Below are 12,556 nucleotides of genomic sequence, written 5' to 3' on the forward strand. Positions count from 1 at the left end.
TGTAACGGAAGTGAACTACTCCTTTAATCAGCATTTCTAGATATATTGTGGCCATCAATCTGAAAGACTGATGCATGACAAGACACATGAAAACTGTGATAAAAATCAAGGTCAAACTTTTTTCAAATACATGTACAAATATTACTTTTATAATGCTTAAAAGTGAACATGAACTTGTTTTCTTTGCAGTATTTGAGGTCTAAAAAATAGAGAGCATCTTATATTCGCTTCATTTTCTGCAAATAAATGCAAATACAAGCAATATTCTTATTTGAAATTTGGGAGAAATATTGTTAGTAGTTCACAGAATGAAACAAAAATAATCATTTTACCTAAACACATACCTCTAAATAGTAAATTCAAAAATAATTTTAAAATGGTTTCTTAATTTTTTTGCTGTGGCTGTACATTTTTAAATATATGAAAATTAAGAGCATCTTTGCATTGCTTTTGCAATGGTGAGTGTGTAAATATTAAGAGCAGCAAGACCTTGTGCTTGTTTCATCTTTTATATTATCTATCAGTTTATTTTATAATCAAGTTTTTAGTTCATGGCAAATCTGTGTCGATGCTGAACAGTACTAGACACCGTTCATCGCGTCTGTGATGTGGCTTTTAGCTATGCGGGTTAATGAACCTACCGCAGCTTGTTATATTGAACCTGTGCCCTCTTTTTACTTAATGGAAGTGAGAGACCACTACAGGCCCACCAGCTGAACGCTCTGTACTTACAGGGTTCCATGCATCTCTCTCTAGAAAGCTGTCCATCTCTCTATACATATTTATCTCTCGCTCTCTTGACTTCTTTCCCCTCCCCTCACCATCATACCCAATGGAAGTGGATACTGACCCACTTTAGTTTGGCCATGTGTTTTTTCCTCTGAAAGCATCCCATTAAAGTGATTGATATGCATGGCAGGCAAAGAGAATGCTGGGAGATGGAGAATAGCCCTGAGGAACAAGCAATGTGGGACGAAGAGCGTTGAGACGACGGCCAGTCACAATCCACAGGAGCTGGACCACGTGCTGCTGGTTGCTGTCATTACAGACACCAGCTAAAGAAAGCGTGCCTGTCAGACATAAACATGCACAGAAAGAGAGCGGGAGAGAAAGAGAGAGAGAGAGGTGATGCCCATCCGACACAGTACTGCACAGTCAGACACATTGAGCGGTGGCCACTAGGAGAAAAGATGCATGCAATATCTTAAAACTGCAGAGCTAAAAGGAATACAAAAAATAAAACCTATGTAAGGTAGATGAGAGAACATTTAAAATTCCCCAAAAATGAAAAACAGTAAAAGGAGTTGACTGCTTCCCAGCATACTCTGATCGGCTGTCTGTATTGTGAACCGTTCAGTAACAAAAGTAGTAAAACATTTACTCATTTAGCAGATGCTTTTGTCCAAAGCAATTGAAAACCTGCTGTGAAAAACATGGAGTGTTTTTTTTCTTCATTCGACTGTCACTTTTACTGTTGAATAATGCAAACGGCTTTTTTGGAGGTTTTCATTGTTTTGTTGAGTAATGAACAGTTGCACTTTGCATTGCAACAAAACTGAATTACGTTTTTTGTCAGAAGGCCTGCATGGTTCTTTTATATTCTGCGATTACACTGCGTTCCAAATTATTATGCAAATTGGATTTAAGTGTCGTAAACATTTAATTTTATATTGTTCAATTAAACTTATGGATGGTATTGTGTCTCAGTGCTCTTTGGATCACTGAAATCAATCTCAGACACCTGTGATAAGTAGTTTGCCAGGTGAGCCCAATTAAAGGAAAACTACTTAAGAAGGACGTTCCACATTATTAAGCAGGCCACAGGTTTCAAGCAATATGGGAAAGAAAAAGGATCTGTCTGCTGCCGAAAAGCGTCAAATAGTGCAATGTCTTGGACAAGGTATGAAAACATTAGATATTTCACGAAAACTTAAGCGAGATCATCGTACTGTGAAGAGATTTGTGGCTGATTCAGAGCACAGAAGGGTTCGTGCAGATAAAGGCAGAATGAGGAAGGTTTCTTCCAGACAAATTCATCGGATTAAGAGAGCAGCTGCAAAAATGCCATTGCAAAGCAGCAAACAGGTATTTGAAGCTGCTGGTGCCTCGGGAGTCCCGAAAACCTCAAGGTGTAGGATCCTCCAGATGCTTGCAGTTGTGCATAAACCTACTATTCGGCCACCCCTAACCAATGCTCACAAGCAGAAACGGTTGCAGTGGGCCCACACATACATGAAGACTAATTTTCAAACAGTCTTGTTTACTGATGAGTGCCGTGCAACCCTGGATGGTCCAGATGGATGGAGTAGTGGATGGCCACCATGTCCCAACAAGGCTGCGACGTCAGCAAGGAGGTGGCGGAGTCATGTTTTGGGCTGGAATCATGGGGAGACAGCTGGTGGGCCCCTTTAGGGTCCCTGAAGGTGTGAAAATGAACTCTGCAAGGTATGTAGAGTTTCTGACTGAGCACTTTCTTCCATGGTACAAAAAGAAGAACCATGCCTTCCGTAGCAAAATCATCTTCATGCATGACAATGCACCATCTCATGCTGCAAAGAATACCTCTGTGTCATTGGCTGCTATGGGCATAAAAGGAGAGAAACTCATGGTGTGGCCACCATCCTCCCCTGACCTCAACCCTATTGAGAACCTTTGGAGCATCCTCAAGCGAAAGATCTATGATGGTGGGAGGCAGTTAGCATCAAAACAGCAGCTCTGGGAGGCTATTCTGACATCCTGCAAAGAAATTCAATCAGAAACTATCCAAAAACTCACAAGTTCAATGGATGCAAGAATTGTGAAGGTGATATCAAAGAAGGGGTCCTATGTTAACATGTAACTTGCCCTGTTAGGATGTTTTTGATTGAAATAGCTTTTGATTTCAGTAAATATGACCTCCTAATGCTGCAAATTCAACAAATGACCATTTTCAGTTTTTTACAACCTATGAAATGTTTTCAAACTCTGTTGTGCATAATAATTTGGAACAGTGCATTTTGAGTTTTTCATTTTTTAAATAAATACTGTTGTCAGTGGGAGGTTTGTTCAATAAAATTCCAAATGTACCCTAACTGTTGATTACTTGAAAATTATACTGACTGTCATTTGCATCGACAAATTAGGAAAACCAGAGAAAGATATCATTTGCATAATAATTTGGAACGCAGTGTAAATAATACATTACACATTTTGATTATAGAAGATGGCTTCTGCAATTTTCAAACTAAATGAATAAATAAAAAACAGATTCTTTGCAGGGGAAATATTAAAGGCTTGGTTCACCCGAGAATGAAACTTCTGTGATCAATTACTCGCCCTCATGTCATTCCAAACCCGTATTATGATGTTTTTCCCTCTGTGGTACACAAAAAGAGATAGATGGCGAATAAGATGATGCACATAACAGTAATACAGATAACTTGCACCCTATATTACAAGTTTTCTGTACAAAAGCTTGGTGTTAAGAAAAGACCAACATAATTCAATAATAAATTTCATGTGTGTATCATTGAGACCATATATTTGTATATGAGGAAGTCAACAAGATTTAAAAGTCCAATATGTACTTTTTTGGAGGATCTATTGACAGAAATGCAGTATAATATACATAACTAATGTTTTCAGAGGTGAATAAAGACCTTAATAAAGTGTTTTTATGAGTTAGAATGAGCTATTTCTATTTCTATCTACATACACCGTGGGTCGCCTTACATGGAATTCGCCATGTTGTGTCTACATTAGCCCTAACTGCTCTACAGAGCACGTTTTGTAAATACGTTATATCCTTCGGCAAAGAAGCAAAAACGTGACAATATCTTAGCCGTTGGTTGCAATTCACTGCCTCACCACTAGATGCCACTAAATTTCATACACAGGACCTTTAAGTAGGATAGTCTGTCAAAGAGGTTTTAAAAAACTGATTTAAAGAAATTTGCTAGTAGCAGAAAGACATCTCATGCATTGCTGGTTAATTCCTTCTGCTCCCTAGATAGTGCTGTGTAGACCGAGACTGGCTATATTCAGCTTGTAATTCATGATTTCTCTTCATCTTTTTCATTATAACTGAATGTGCTTCTGCACTCAATCACACCTAAGGGGGAAGCACCATAAAAAGAGCATTAAGACCTGCTCGCTGTACCTTTTATTATCCCACAGCTGAATTAACATAAAACATCTTTCCGTCCATGTTAAGTGAAGGTTTCTTAGTTTTTTTGTGTTTGATGCGCTCTCTTAACAAACATATGCCCGCTGCTTTCCAAATGACCATTAAGGCCTACAATAAAGTTTTTATCACAATCAACCATTGCCATTGCTCAGGAAACCAAATTATGTTTCTCTGAATGTATGAAGTTGTATTCATTTGACTTAACTAAAGTGCCCTACAGCAGGCGTAAGAGATTGCTGTAACCCACGTTGTGTCTTGTTTGAGAAAAAAATCTCAAAACTGTTTGAAAAGGAAAAGATGGAATATGATCTCAGCTTTTTGGCTCCTTTAAATGAAATGGCAAAATTGGTTTCTTTTCTTGTCTCGCTCAAGAGCAAAGCACAGTTAGTAGGTCATCTTAGTGGGTATTGAACCAGGTTTAAAATGACAAGAGGGTGAGTAAATGAACTATACTATCCCTTTAACATATCTGTGTCATAACTAAAGCTTGGGCCAGTGTTCCCTTATCGACCCATATCAACTTTTCTCCTGCACCGTGACATCAGTGCCTGGGGTGACTTTTGCTCGATTGCCTGGTGACAATTGGAACTCCAAAGTAAACAACATTGTAAGCAACAATCTCCACCCATTAAGGCTGAAGTATTCCCTTTTCTACACGTATGCGAGGGACGTTTGCGCATGACTCAAATTTCATCATCAGAATAGTATGCACACCTTACACGCACCACCGGAATTTTGTTACCTCGCATACAAAGTATGCGCAGGTCACGCAGGCGCATTCCATTTCTTGCAGTAATTAGTTTAACCACCAGGTGGCAACCGTGTACTGGAAGCATGGATTCAAGGTAGTAGAAGAAAACCTTATCCCTGTAGGGGATAGGCCCGGAGAGGTATTGCAATATGTCGTAATGCGCATGCATCAAAACCTGTGTGTACACGTACGAGTCGAAAGCAGTATACTCTGCAAGGCTGTGCGTTCGGCTGTACACGTACGCACACGTAAAAAAAAAGAAGTATGCCTGCGGCTTTAGCCTGGCTATGCATAGGTCATGACATCATCAGCATTTTTAATGTTCATCATCAGCCCTGTATGGTAAACAAGAGATGTGAACCTTTGCGTTTTCATAGCTCTGTAAAAAAAGTCTAAAGCCAACACATAAGCTGTGTTCCAAAAAGTAGTGAGCTGCCTACCTAGTCATCAGGCACACGTCCGAAACAAATACTCTTTTAGACAGTAGGCTGAATAATTATGTCTACCAAGACATCTCTATTTGGTAAAAGATAGGGCTGGATCCAATACACTCGATGTGGACTAGGTGGAGTTAAGTACAGTAAATTGTTAATAGAAGTGTATTTAATTCAGTTCTGAAGCATATAATATGATATAAAATAGTTATGTCTAATATAAATCTGTCTATATCCATGTTTGCAGGAAACACCTGACCAAGTTTCTGATAAAAAACATTTTAAACGTTTTAATTTCAGTTAGGATTCTCTCTTGCCCAGTATAGGATTGTAGTTGCATTGGTCAATATAGGCTATGAAAACCATGGCTGGTCCACCAATTAAACCATTACACCAGTCTAGACAGAAAGTAAATTCATAGGTGTTGAAACGGCTAATTTGTTTTCTCTATGCACTTTTGATGTAGAACTCCTAAGAAAAGCCCTCTGTAGTCCAACAACACTGACAGATATCCAGCAGTATAAACACATTCATCTCGCGTTACTCAGCCCGCTGCCCTCCCAAGATTCTGCTGTCTTATCAGTATTACAGATCAAGTTTGCAGCTCTTGGGCTTTGTTGAGGAGTGTCAGCAGTGATGGAAACTGCATTTCAATCATAATCTTAGCAACTTGTTCAAGGGCTGTTGTGGTGTTTTGCTGAGGGACTGTAGTGTGAGTGAATTGTGAATTAGTGTGAGCAAGGACATGCTGTCTGGACATCATGTGTGATGTTGGGTTTTAGCCTCTGATTGGCTACAGGTAGAATGTGAATCATAAGCAATGTAACAGTTCATTAGCTGTTTAAGATTTCGGTATTTTAATTTTGTTGAGAAAGAATTATGTAATTGTATTATTATTGTTGTTGTTATTGTTTATCCAAATGTAATTATTTAAAAAATAAATGCATTAATATAATATATAAAACTTTAAATAAATAATATATATTGAATAATATATAAAAATGTAATAATATATTCTTCAATATAATCATATTTATTTAACATATTTTATATTTGTCTTTAATCAAGTGGTTTTAGGTACTTTTTCGAGAATTTTTTTTCAAGAGTGCTGTCTGACCAAGTATGCTTCTTTATTTCTATTTGAACTGATTTTTAATTGGTTCAGAGTATTGGTTCCCAACCCAACATAGGGCCCTACATGAAAAAGAGAAAGAGGGAACAAATTGTGGTTGACATAAAAACAAAGTGAGATAGACGGATGGATTAACCCCCAGGTTTAATGGAGAGGAGAGGGAGGGCGGAATGTGGCATAAGCTTCTGTCATTACAGGCCATCTTTAGAAGAGCTGCTATAACCCACTGATCCTGTTTATCCCCTTGCTGTCTTTTCCAGAGACCAAAACACTGCTATTTACTAAGGTCAAAGGTCCCTTTTATTTAAGGTAGAACTTTTATTTTACACCATTGTCAGGTTCTGGTAGTTGAAAGAAATACTTTACCCAGGAACATTTTCTTGTTTGGAATATAAAATATGTTATTTATATGTCTCTTGTTTTATGCAACGAAAGTAAATGGTAATTAGAGCTGTCGAGGAAGTTACGATTTTTAGAAAATAGTCATTAAAATTTTAGTTCTGCTTCAGAAGAAAGCACAATCATACTGTATCAACTACCTTTTCAATGCTTTTATGGTGCCTTAATAGATCTAGTAAGGGCCTCGTTCCTATCCACCTTCATTGTATGAAACCGTTCTGTGAGAATGAAGAGAGAGAAGAAAAGAAGAATGTCATACAGATTAGGAACATGTCATTTTTGGGTGAACTGTTGCTTTTTCCATAGTTAACGTGCAAGCTTTTTAGCACTCAGAAGTTCAGTGCAGTGATGAATGGGAGTTGTAAGCTTTGAGAATATAGTGTCTTTTCTATGATTTGTAGACTGTCAGTTTATCCATGCAGCCTAACAACATTCAACTGATTTATCATCACACGGTATTAATCAAGACGCACTCGAGCGTGGACAAACACACACATGACAGCGCGTGCCAAGAGCCGCTGCTATTACCCTCTTTAGAGAAGACAACACGCACACACATTTTGAAGCAGTGCTCCTACCTGCCCTGCATACTAAGATACCCCGCTGTCTGGTTGGTTCAAGGGCGAAGGCTTTTTTCTTGGTATCTGGGAATCTATATTGGTTCTAATCTGCCTAAGGCTTGTAGACCGATCTTGCTATCCCTGTATACAGGCAAGCAGAACCACAGATAAATGTGTATATAGCGGAGATAAACATCATATCGACAGGTCATCCATTCCACATGAATGAGTGCCAAATGTTACTGTCTTCATCCTGTATCTCATTTCTGTCTGCTGTGGTTGGCTGGTTTTTTTTTTCTTTAGGAAAAGGAAATTGGATATTGTCTACCATGCGGCATTACGTTTTGTGTGTGGTGCAGATTCACACACTCATCATTGTATATTATATGAATCTGTTTCATGTTCATCTTCACATTTTAGGAGGAAAGTTCATATATATATATATATATATTGCTAAGGCACTTCTGGGCAAATTACCTTCTTATATGTCTAATCTTTTAACATTGTACACAAATAGTTATTTCACCAGATCTCATTCGTATTTACACTTAAAAGTTCCAAAAGTGTCCTCAGAATTTGGTAAATGTGCTTTTTCATTCTATGCCCCTTGGGCATGGAATTTGCAAAGTGTACTTAAATTGGAGTCCGTTATGCACTTTTAAATGTATTTTGTATTCTGTTTTAAAAGATTTAAAAGTGTTTTTCTTGATTTACTTGTTATTAGTTTTTGGTACTGAGTATTATGTGTCTTTGTTTTGTGTGAAACTTTGTGTGCCGCTGTCTTGACCAGGTCTCCCTGGAAGAAGAGACTGCGAAGTCTCAATGGGATTATCCTGGTTAAATAAAAAAAGAGGAAAAGTTTTTCCTTTTTTAGGTTTTCAACATCCTGACAGGTCAAAAGAAATTGATACAGGTTTGAAACAACTTCAGGATAATTTATGACAGAAATTTCATGTTTGGGTGAACTATCCCTTTAAAGTTGATAAAGCATTTGTTCTGTTTTTAAAGCATAGTTTTCCATAGTCGGGTAAATTAATTGTCACATCAATAACAGAATTGTCACATCCATAAAGGTCCATATTCCTCATAAATGGGCATGTGAAAATTAAAATATTGTAACTATTTTATGTTCTATAAAGAGCCATCCGTTCCCATTTGTTGTGTATTATTGCTTCTGGTTTGCACATTTTAATTCACAGAAAATCCTACAAAGTTCTGTCTCTCAAAAACTTGAGTCCCTTTTGTCAAATCCATAACACATTCATTTTTCTTCTTTAATAAGAAAACTCATGCATAGACTGATATTTTTCTGATGTCTCGGCTCTATCATCGGGGGTTCAGTAAACTATAAACAGATGATTCAATATATTGTAAGTAAATACATTCTCTGACGATTTATATTTTAGGTTTTTAATAAAAATCAAATTCATAACGCTAGAATTGTCCAGATATACATTTTTTTAAATATTCACTCTTCAGACTGTAACCTACTTCTTTGTATTAAATTGCAAATGGTTTTCTTTCTTGCATTAGCCTATTCATGAATTTATGATAACCTCTGTCAGAATTTTTGGGGGTGTTTTCATGGCTTTTTAGGCAATGTAAAACAAGATTGAACTCTTACACACATTTTTCAAAGAGATTTTCAGATATCCACTTGAATGGAGATTCTTATTTACAGCTGACAGAGAAGGCACATACTAAGTGAAAATAAAACCTCTTGAAATCAAACTGAGATTAATGTCTTATCTGTTTGTGCAGGCTTTGAGAATATTTTATGATAGTTTAATGTTCTAAAACTGTCTGATTCCACCTGCAGCTGACTATCAACACCAAGTAGAAAGTCATTGTTCGTGGTTGTGATCAGAATCAAGCTTATTGCCTATATATTAGCATTTGGTCACACTTTATTTTAAGGTCCAGTTCTCGGTTTTAGTAAACTATTAACTACGACTTATGCTTAGTTAACTCTTAATTTGTTGCTTTTTAATAGTTAGTAAGGTAGTTGTTAGGTTTTGGTATTGGGTAGGATTAGGGATGTAGAATATGGTCATGCAGACTATGTGCTTTACAAGGGCTTATAAACAGCCAATATGCTAATAATAGGCATGCTAATAAGCAACTAGTTAATAGTGAGAATTGGTCCTTATACTAAAGTGTTACCTAGCATTTTTAAAGGGGTCATATGGCACGAATACGTGTTTTTCTGTGTCTTTTTTCACGTAAAATTGCAAATATAAAAGTGTCGGAACAAAAGATGCATTCTATCTAAAAGCGAATGCTCTCTCCCAGACCTGCCTGAAACTCCTCGTGTAACCACACCCCCACAAATCTACGTCAGTTCGTGGTATGATTTGACTATGACCGCCCAAATGTATACGCAAGTAAGGTGGGCGTACCTGTCAGGACAATTGCTTTGGAACCTGATGTTACAAATATGGTAAGAGGCGTTACAATTCCGTCACACGCTTGCAGTATTCGACCAATCACTACTCACTGGTTAACTGGCACAATGAAAACAATGAAGCAAAGAAAGTTCAGCAAGCTAAAACTAAAAGACACATTGCAGCGGTAAATGCTAATAAGTGCACAGTATCTCAGTCTGTCCTGTGACACCAACACAATTGCTAAAGAGCTAGCCGTGTTTCTCATTAGTGTTGGGTCTAGTTGAAGTCCCAACTGAGGTGATTTCTCACAATGTAATAAGCATAGATTTTCTCCTGGGCGATACACATACCAGCTCATTTTCGTTTACAAGCCCGTCCCTGCTTACATGTTCATTTAATTCCCAATTACAGCATCCGTCGGACTGTTTTTTCCTCAGACAAATCTCCGTATAATCTTATTTTAACCACTACCTACCCAAGCAGGCTTAAGTTGCGGCCTAGAGATTCCTTGTAGGTTTGGAGCTTGATGATTGATCAGCACACTGTTTTGGGTTCCCATCATGCACTGCTGCGTTGACAAACAGCTCCGCCACTCTCTCACGGCCACTTCAAAGATAACAAGTGTCCAGGGAACTTGAGGTACAGCGATGGCGTGTGCTAAAATGGCATCGAATCTCTCCTGACGCGGGCGTATATATTTGGCGAATGGTTTGGAGCGCTGCCGCGTCTAAACAGCAGATCGAGGCTGGGTCTCGACGGTCTCGGACTTAGTTATGAACTTGGTTGTGTTGGAGTTGCTACGCCTCTGAGAGTTTCAACCATTTGATTAATGCCGAGTCTAACTAAGTTCGTCTTGTTTTCCCACCGCTTTGTTCTGCGCTGCGTGTTACTTATTGTCATAATGAGTTATTGCCGAGCGGAGAAGTGAGGAGGAGAGCAGAGATGAGGGATAAATGCTGGCCGTGCAGCTCACCAGGCTGGAGAAGTAGGTTAAAGTGCCTGAGCTGAAAATAGACATGACTCCTATTTGCTTAGGAGCTTCACTCTGCCCTAGGGTGTGCTAGGATAGACGGCCCATAATTCCCTCTGTAATATGCGTGCCGTCTCCAGCTCTCCGAGCCAATGGGAAATGAGCGGAGTTGTGGTGCATGCTTATTTAGGACAGGACTGATGGTGCGGACGCTCAGGGCTGTGGGCCTGTGAATGAGAACAGGTTCTACCGCACCAGGCCTGGTTCTCCGCGGACGTGGCACACATGATTGCATAACACCTCCGTGGTAGACATTTGTGGTTAAATCTCCTCCGATATATTCGCAGATTGAAATGAAGGGTTTGACTGCTGAAGGGGAGAAATGCCTTATTAGAATATTAATACCATGGGGCTTATTTTAAGTAAACTGTGTGATTGGTTAACATGTTGAAATTTTAAAATACAAATGTTTGTGCTCTAGATTTCTGTGTGCATGAGTAGAACAGAGATGCATTCGTTTAAAGCTTAGTGCCTTTAGTGCATGATCTGACTGAAGATGTCATGGCTCTGCTTCCTTAGTCATGTTTTTCTTGGTCCTGTAGCAGGGCCATGACAAAGTCTTTGGTTATGTGTGGAGAGAAACATATTATTGTCCGTTTGACAATAATATATGTTCTCTCCAGTGTCTTGTCATTGGCCCCATTCCTTTCGTTTCCTTGTCATCTTTCCCTAAGTGTTTGATTACCCTCACCTGCCCTATGTCGTTATCCCTCGTTTGTCTTACGTTGTGTTTGCGTTGTATATGGTGTCTTTCGTGTCTACCCGTGGTTCCTGTTCCTTGCCTTGCCTTGCCTTGCCTTGCCTTGCCTTGCCTTGCCTTGCCTTGCCTTGCCTTGCCTTGCCTTGCCTTGCCTTGTCTGTGGATTGTTCGTGTTGTGAGTTACCCTGCCCCTGCCTTTGTTACCCTGCTGTGTTTTTTTGTAAGACGTTGTGTCATGCTTATTAGTTAGGTTATTTGCTGTTCTTGTTTTATGTTTTGCCCCCACGTGGGAAGTCTTTGTTTTCTTTATATCTCTTAGTTTCGTTTTCTCCCATTGAGGGTGTTTGTTTTGTGTTTTATTAGTTATTAAAGTCTTGTTGAATTAACCCCTTCACTGCCTGCCTGCATTTGGGTTCTTCTGCGTATTCCGTGACAGAAGAAGCTTGTATCTACACCGGGTGCAGGAAGTGTGTGGCGACGTGACAAAACTAGATCTCTGACATTATAATCTATTGAGCAGACTACTCCGCAAGCGCTTTGTGTGCCTTAAGGAAATTCACGTCATGTTTTTACATTTGACATGCTATACAGCTATTCCAACCAGAGATATTTTTTACATCAAAGCTAGCTTTTGATGTTTCTGGTCTCCAGGCGTCTAATTGCAGTCTCATAAATCATTTTGTGTGCATACATGTGTGCAAACATTTTATTTTGTATAATGTTTAGCAACTTGTTTTGCTTCAGTGTTCCAAGATAGTCACACAGAGTCTGTTTATTTATGTATTTTCAATAGAAATATATTTTCTGAAATTTCTGAATAAGTCGAAGAAAAGAAATGAGGCTTATTTATACAGTCACAGCTTTCTAGCTTCAATCTGATTGGTCCATGTTTAGTGAACATACACTGTAAAAAAAACAGTAAAAACTAGGGCTGTTCAACGATTAATCGTAATCTAGAATAAATGTTTTTTGTTTACATAATATATGTCTGTGCGGAT

The 12,556-nt window shown here is 38.5% G+C and overlaps 1 protein-coding gene across 14 annotated transcripts in view; it reads left to right on the forward strand.

Annotated features, from left to right (window-relative positions):
• adgrb2 (adhesion G protein-coupled receptor B2) overlaps nucleotides 1–12,556 on the forward strand; it is a 253,724-nt gene that overhangs the window by 184,188 nt on the left and 56,980 nt on the right. The gene's annotated exons all lie outside the window — the stretch shown is intronic.

Source organism: Triplophysa rosa, linkage group LG16 (genome assembly GCF_024868665.1).
Source record: "Triplophysa rosa linkage group LG16, Trosa_1v2, whole genome shotgun sequence".
Lineage (NCBI taxonomy): Eukaryota > Metazoa > Chordata > Actinopteri > Cypriniformes > Nemacheilidae > Triplophysa > Triplophysa rosa.